The sequence below is a fragment of the Oryzias latipes genome, chromosome 15, assembly GCF_002234675.1.
Source record: "Oryzias latipes chromosome 15, ASM223467v1".
In the NCBI taxonomy this organism is placed as follows: Eukaryota; Metazoa; Chordata; class Actinopteri; order Beloniformes; family Adrianichthyidae; genus Oryzias; species Oryzias latipes.
In genome coordinates this window covers 22,721,129-22,728,579 of record NC_019873.2, presented here as the reverse complement: position 1 = coordinate 22,728,579, position 7,451 = coordinate 22,721,129, and the positions used below count along the sequence as shown (strand labels likewise).

At 38.1% G+C, this 7,451-nt stretch overlaps 1 protein-coding gene across 2 annotated transcripts in view; it reads left to right on the top strand.

Moving 5' to 3' along the window:
- The first annotated feature begins 6,543 nt into the window (after nucleotides 1-6,543).
- The window catches only part of crtac1 (cartilage acidic protein 1), a 29,876-nt gene continuing 28,968 nt past the window's right edge, over nucleotides 6,544-7,451 (top strand). For both annotated transcript variants that reach the window (XM_020709591.2, XM_011484461.3), the window contains exon 1: nucleotides 6,544-6,674. The gene's annotated coding sequence lies outside the window, so the exon portion shown is untranslated. The remainder of the gene's footprint in view (nucleotides 6,675-7,451) is intronic.

Genomic DNA, 7,451 nt, shown 5'->3' with positions numbered 1-7,451 from the left:
TTAAAATGTTTTGAGCAGTTCTTTGTTGTGTCCCCATCTGAAAAACCTTCAGCATCTTGTCTCAAGTAAAGTTTATTTACACCTAAACTTAGCCTCACTGACCTATGAGCTCTGAAATATCCATTTTCACATAGCAGCATGCTGAAAATCTAAAGTATATGCACAGATTATGACTGCAGTGTCTTTTTGAATGAAATAAAAACAAAAATATGTGCAATTATTGCACAGATTTTTCTAAACAAATAATTTCTCTTCAGCTCTATCCTGGTAAATGCATCATAAAAGGGCATCCTTTCTTCTCCCCGTTTTATTAATGCCTGCCTGAGCAATGTGTTGTAAAATTTACATAACTAAAGCACCTTATATTTGAATATTCCCATATTTCTGCTTGTGTAACCATGTGTTCAGTTTGTACAAACTATTTGCATCTGTTATTTTTAGCTTTGAATGCACTTAATTGATCAAAGACGAAATTCAAGTCCACTTGTAACGATTACATATCTTTACATTACTTAGGTAATTACAGACAAGCAGACCCTTAAATAAGCATATTTATTACCAGATATAATATAACTTTAAAAGAATAACTAATTTGTAATCTCTGAAGGGAGATCAGTCAGCTAACAGATGAGGGTGGAGTTTAGTAATTAAAACAGAACACAGTAAGAGATTGAATCTGGCTCTATTTTTTATTTTCAATCCTGCTTCCCCTTCATCCTCACATCCCTACCTCTCCCAGTGCCTTAGCCACATTATTTATCTGCGCTGTCATCCCATTGTTGTGATTATGGATGTCATGCAGTCGTAAAGCGGTCCACGATCAATAGGCCTGAAATTAAACCAAAAGATGAATTTCCGCAGAGAGCGCCACATGCACTCCTGAGCAGGAATTGGCTTGCAGGAGAATGCCTGATTACCTCAGTGAGGAGACGGCGACAGGAGCACATGAGGAGGGACAGCTTGTTGACTGAGCTAGACCAGTGATGGGCCACTTTATGTAGCTTTGTTACAATGTTTTTTTTAATGAAAAAATAAGAGAAATTAATAATCAATTTTAAAAATTACTGACCCTTCAAGGGTTAATTCCTAGTAATGACTTTCTATTAAAATGTAATAATTTCTGCCTTTTTTCCCCCCAATCACTCAAAGCAGTAAACTGTAGCATAAATTGATTTATTTGGGGATTTGTCAAAATAAAAACTAAATTTCTCACATTTTCAGTAATAAATTAATAAATAGGACTAATACTAAATATAATGATATTAAAAGAAAAAAGAAATAATTACATAAAATGGGACCAAACTTCTTTGAAAACAAATTGCTTAAAAATGAGGAAGCAGGGGCAAAAATAAAATAAGTAAAGCCTACCCTTTCATTGATAAACAATACCAAGATGTGTTATGCAGTCAGTCCAAACAGAAAATATGTGAATTTTCATCTTTTATAAGGTCATTTGTGAAGAGCTGGCTAAGCCAAACGATGTCTTAAAAAAAGAGAAAAAAAGGGTTGTGTTGAGGAAAAACCTTTGGTGTTTTAAGGCAAGTAACCAGCTGCATTTGAAGTCTAGTATAAAAAAATAAAGTTCTGTTTATGATACTTCTCTTTCGCACATAAACAACAACGGCAGCCTGCAAACAAATAAAAAATAAATTCTTATCCCTTAAATGTGCTTTTAAGCATTTTCTGTCTACCCCCCCCCCCCCCTTTAAAACTTGTTTCTCTCATCCCTCATTTAGAATTGATTTGCTATTAATGTTGGAGGATTGCAGTGGGAGGGTGACACAGGCTGAGGTGGATGCAGCTGTATGACAGGCTTCTTCATCTCCTGAAGCAAAGTTTGGTTTACATCAGCCGCAGGGCGGGAACTGTCATCAGGGAAAGCTGGGAGCTAATGGGCTGGATTTATGCCCTCATCTCCACCTTTCTGTGTGGAGCAAGTTAGCAGAAGGTGAGGTCACCTTCTGAGGTCTTTTTAGCATTTCTTTCAATTAGTTATGATGAAAGTTTGGCACCTGGAGGCTAACAAATACGGCAGTAATTAGGATGACATAGTAGCAACTAAACATGATTGTGACTTTAATTGTTTTTTATGAAGTGATTTTTGTTTTCGTTCCTCTAAAGCAATAAGCAAATGCAATTTAGAATTCTTAAAGACAGCTTTGTGTTGGGCACCATGCAATGTTTGGTTTTCAAATCAATTTGACACTTTCTTTGACAATTTCAAAAGTGTCTCAGAGCGAATAATGGCCTGACATTCTGCATTAACAGAAACGGGGTGACTCAAGACTGACATCTGACCGTGCGGCTTCTAAATTCACAAACAAAATAAATAAATAATGGTATTCTGTCAAGATTCTGCACCCAGATGTCAAAGAAGGTTAACATTTTTCTCACACAAAGAAACAAGCCAGGAGCATTGTATGCTCAATCTTGTACGAGTGATGAAAACATCATGTGACTTCATGTTCCACCAGAAAATAAAAAGTTTGTTCAAGTATTACTTCTTCGTGTGTGGATGAGCTGAAGGATTTCAAAATTTTACACAAAATGACTGCTGTCAGCTCATCAGTAGATACGACGGATATTCCATGTATCCCTGATGTTTTATGATGTTTCAGCTGTTTTCCTTCCTCTTGATTCTTCATCCGCTGCGTTCCATTCCCACCCTTTCCTCCACACTCCATCTCTTTCACATCCTCGTGAGCATCACGGTGCCTGCGCTCATTCTCAACTATTTATTTGCTTTATTTCCTGTGATCAGCTATAAAGAACAAACACTATTAAGCTAGCCAATCAATAAGGGGACATCAGCACTCCTACCCCCTCCACCCCCTCCTGCCGCAAAATAGATTTATATCTCTTGCCTGTGCAACATAAATCACATATTCATACATGAAATTAAAAAATGTGATTGATAGCGAAGCAAGAAGTGTTTATAAAAGCGTGTGGTATAAAAAAATTTGAGACTGGAAAAGGTGAGGAAAACACAAAAGTGCAATTCTTAACAGTCAGGAGGAAAACCGGGTTGAGAGGATGCAACAGAAGACTGACAATTTGTCAAACTGCAGCTACAAAAGCAGATCATGTGACTTATTGTCAGCAGTGGTACTCAGTCTTAAAGGAATGCAATATGTTCAGTCCAAAGCAGTAAGAACAGGTTTTCTTAGAATCCTCCAAACATTTGTCTTGACTTCAAAGTAGCTGGTTAACCTCAGCCTCCGTGATGAGCGTGCTCCTCTGTGAGGTGAGCGTGGAGAAACGGGGTCAATCACAGGGTGACACTTAATGGGGTATATCCAGATTGTGCCTTGCATTACAGGGCCAAGTGGTTATGGGCACACTCCAGAGCAGAGACACAGAGAAATACGACAGCATCCATCAGAGACTTGGTCAAAGAGGGAAAGGTGCAGGAACAGAGAGGGGCAGAGCCTGGGGTTGGAGGGCTGCCAAAGACATTTAAGAGAGCTGTCAGGGGAGGCTGATCTATGAAGGACCCTGGCAAAACCTATAGTCCTTTGTGTGTGTGTTGGGAAGAGAGCAAAGCAATGCCGTATCTGCAGAAGCAGCAATGCATGAAGTAACACATGCATGCACACCCTGGAGGTTTGAATGAAGCACGGCACAAGTGTTAAGTTCAAAGTTCAGAGCTGAAGCTCATCTATGTGGAAATCAAATCGTTTCAGGTTAAGTATAAAAGGAAATAAAAAAAAACAAAACACAAACAGTAAAAAATAAATAAAAAAAAGTCCCCTATAGACTAATCTACAAAAAAAGCACATTTACTAAAGAAAATAAGTTTTGTTTTAGAAGTGTCTATTAGTTTGATATTTTACTTTGAAAATCCATGTTAAGATTGGTGAGATAAGCCCTTGTCACTGCTCGACAAATGATTAAACAAATGATAAAAACAAACACAGGAAAAATGAATTATTGATTACAGATCCGTCATGTGAAAAATAACAACTTAAAATTATTATTTCATTTGATTCCCTTCAGATAGGTTTCAAGTTTATGCAAAACTTTACACAGACAAGAAATGAAAGCTAATTTCTTTGTGGAATTTTGCTTTTTCTCCAACTTCTGTTTTCATCTCAGTGAAGCACATTAAAGCTTTTTGTGGACGTAAGGTGCTATGTAAATTAAGTAACTATGCCATCAGGAAATCTTTGTGACTTATTTTATTTTTTTTTTGTTTTTCTTCCATATTTTGTTTATTTTTTAACACGTGCTGATTTTCCCCTGGACTACTGCAACACATTCTGTAAAATCTATTAAAGCATAATTGCATCAGACTTGGACAAAGCTTAGATCTATCACGTTTTAACAGCAACCTTGTGTTAGTAAAAATTGAAGGTGTGGAATTTAAAGGTGTGCATTAATCACTAGCCTGCCCAGACAGTGTGTGGAGAAACAATGCATTCTGGGATTTATGGGTTTGAGCATACAGTCTGATTGAGACACTGAAATTGAGACTCTGAGGGTCCTTTTTCTACTTTTGCAAATTTCACACACAAGTAAAAAAAAAACATTTTTAATGGGGGTTTTTGAGCCAATTTTGGACAACAGTGTCAAAAAAGCTAAATTACTGAACATTTTTACCAAACAATAAAAGAGAAAAGAAAAACAAAAAACAGAATAGCTGCAGAGGTGAAGTCAAACCTGTTAACTCTGGGAATAAATGTCAACTCTACAAGGAGGGACACACCGGTGGGAGCATTACTAAAGCGTAATGATATGAGAAAGAGGTTCTCATATCCAGAGCAGAGGGGATTCATCACCATGTAGCGCTATACATCTTCCAACAACCCTTAAAGAGGAAAGGGGACTCTTCCTCATGCTGTAAAAGCCCATCACTTCCCACATTTTTATCACACTCATCCTCTCCCTGAAGGAGCTTGATTTTAATGGGTGGGGAGGTGGGGGGTGACATTGACAATAAGCCAGAGTAAGGTGATGTGAGGTGATGAAGAAGAATGCGTATGCATACCTGATGGAGACAGTCTCTTGTTACAACACAACATATTTACATAAGTACGTCCCAAAGAAGGAAACAAAATTCACTGTCCACCTGAAAGTCGCACCACCACTGTGATGTCTGTCAGCTGAGGACTGACAGACATCTCATTGTGCCCACATAAATAACCTGATTAATGGAGGAGACTGTAGATCAGGAAACAAGCAGCTGAGGGGAGCGCAACTTCAAAACTGGTGTTTTTATTTTTAAGGAGTATAACCTCTGTGACAAGCAAAACGGACCAAAAGCTGAGTTTTTTCTTTGATTCCATAACTTTAACAGTTTGGAGTGACTAATGGCAAGCAAGCTTCATCCTATTGCCTTTGGCTTCTTGGACCCCTGGATATTCAGCCACCAGCCTGCAGGCTGGCACCAGCAAGATCACAGACAATAACAGTTAAGACAGATGAGCAGAGTTTTATGACTTCAGCACTTTCGGTTTGAAGTCTTCCAGCCCCAGTGAGTTTAAATTATGGTGGGAGACGTCCTTGGGATGTGGACATCTCATTTCACCTGCCTGAAACGCAACACACACACACACACATGCACACACAACCTTTTTTCATCGTGAGGTCTATAAGCAGTTGGACTCAGTCAACCATGATATAAGAATTATACATCTGGCAGCTGTAAACCTGCAAACTCCCCTCAAACACAGTCACACACTAGCCTTTGCTCGTTGGAACAAGAGTCAGTTTACATTGGTAATGGTTGTTAGCTCATGTTTACAACAAATGAGCATTTTTCAACAGTTAACACAAACATCATTATCAAATTCCATGTGTTTTCTTTCTCATGGCATCACAAAAAAGAACTTAAATGTTTTCTTTTAGGCACAAAACATAGCCCTTAGGAAAATACTTATATTCTTTGCATTGGGTTGACAACTAAATCGGGCCATCAGGTCAAATGACCCACATAAGATTAGAGGATCTCAGCTCTTTACATTTAATTTAAAATTTACATTTAATTATTTTTTTAATTTAAATTTTATCTATTAAATAGTAGGAACACATTCAAATGCCTTTTTTTCTTCCAGTTTCCTAAACAAACAAACAATCAACCAAAAAGTGGCCCAATTTAGTTGTTGTCTCACAAATTAACAAACATGACAAACAGGTGTGTGCGACCATGATTTTAATTTGCCCCAACAAAAAATTAAAATTTCTTTTTAAAAAGTTTTGAAAACCTAACCAAAATTGTAAAATTTTGTTTTGCGCTTTGAAAATAGTTGAGTTGAAAAAAAAAAAGAGTTATAATACCCTGTGCTGAAACGAAACAAGTAAAACAAACTTTAAAAAATCTGTTTATGGTTAAATAACAGAAAAGTGAAAGGAAAATCCCCAAATATCACGATTTTTGAAACTACTTTTTATTTGCTCAAAAACAGAAACGAACACCTGGGGACACGCCCACCAACTGCCTCCGCGCTCCCTGATTCGCCCCTACACCCTATGGATGTTGAGCAAGCTGCTCCCTGATTGGCTAAAGTCTCAGACCACTGATTTCATAAAGCAAATCTTTTGGAAGTTGTGTAAAGCGAGTAAGTGCGGAGAAAAAAAAGTGTGGTGTTAACAGCGGGCAGGAGCTCCGTCTTTCCCGCGTCTGTCGCCCGCGTGTCAGTTCCTGCAGGATTTGCTGGACTTGCACCGCTCCATCCGTGAGTACCTGCGCTCGCAGCTGCAGCAGCTGCTGCTGCTGCTGCTGCTGGTGGTGGTGGTGGTGGTGGTGGTGGTTCCGTCTCCTCTGGGATCTGGGAAATGTTGCACTCCGCCTGTGGATCCTAGGCAAAGAAAGTTGCTCGGGACCTGAGCACAATTCAACCGTTTTCTGTTCTCTTATGATTGTTATTGAAGCTTTTTTTTGGTCTGAAAGATTCAAACTAAAGTTGCAGAAATAGTGATGATCTAAACTAGATTATCTTTAAAAAAAAAATCATAATTACTGCAACTGTTTAATTGTATCTGATGTTCCAAAAGTGACGTTTTTGTAGTTCATAAGATACAATTATAAAACGATTTTTTAATTATATAGATGGTTGCATTATGCATTTAAGAAAATAAATGAAAAATGTTAGTTTTTGTTTAGTTTAATTGAAGACAAATATTTCAAACAGTTTTTGTTGAAACTTGTACAGCTGTTTGATTCTTTGCTGCTCTGTTCAGAAGTTGATATTGATGTCAGCGTGGCATCACTTGGTGCGTGTGTGTGCGCGCGCGCGCGCTGCAGTGAGGATGTCCTTCACAGGGGAGAGCTTCTTAAAGTATGTGTGCTTGTAAGTGAAGATGTTGCAGGTCTTTGTCGCAGTGCTATCAGGATCAGAGCTAGAATAGTGATGCTCCAGAAAGCACATGCTGATGTTGCACGTTGTGTTAATGGGCTCATATCATCCATACAAATAACCAAATCAAAAATCTTTCTCTGCTTCAAATGACTT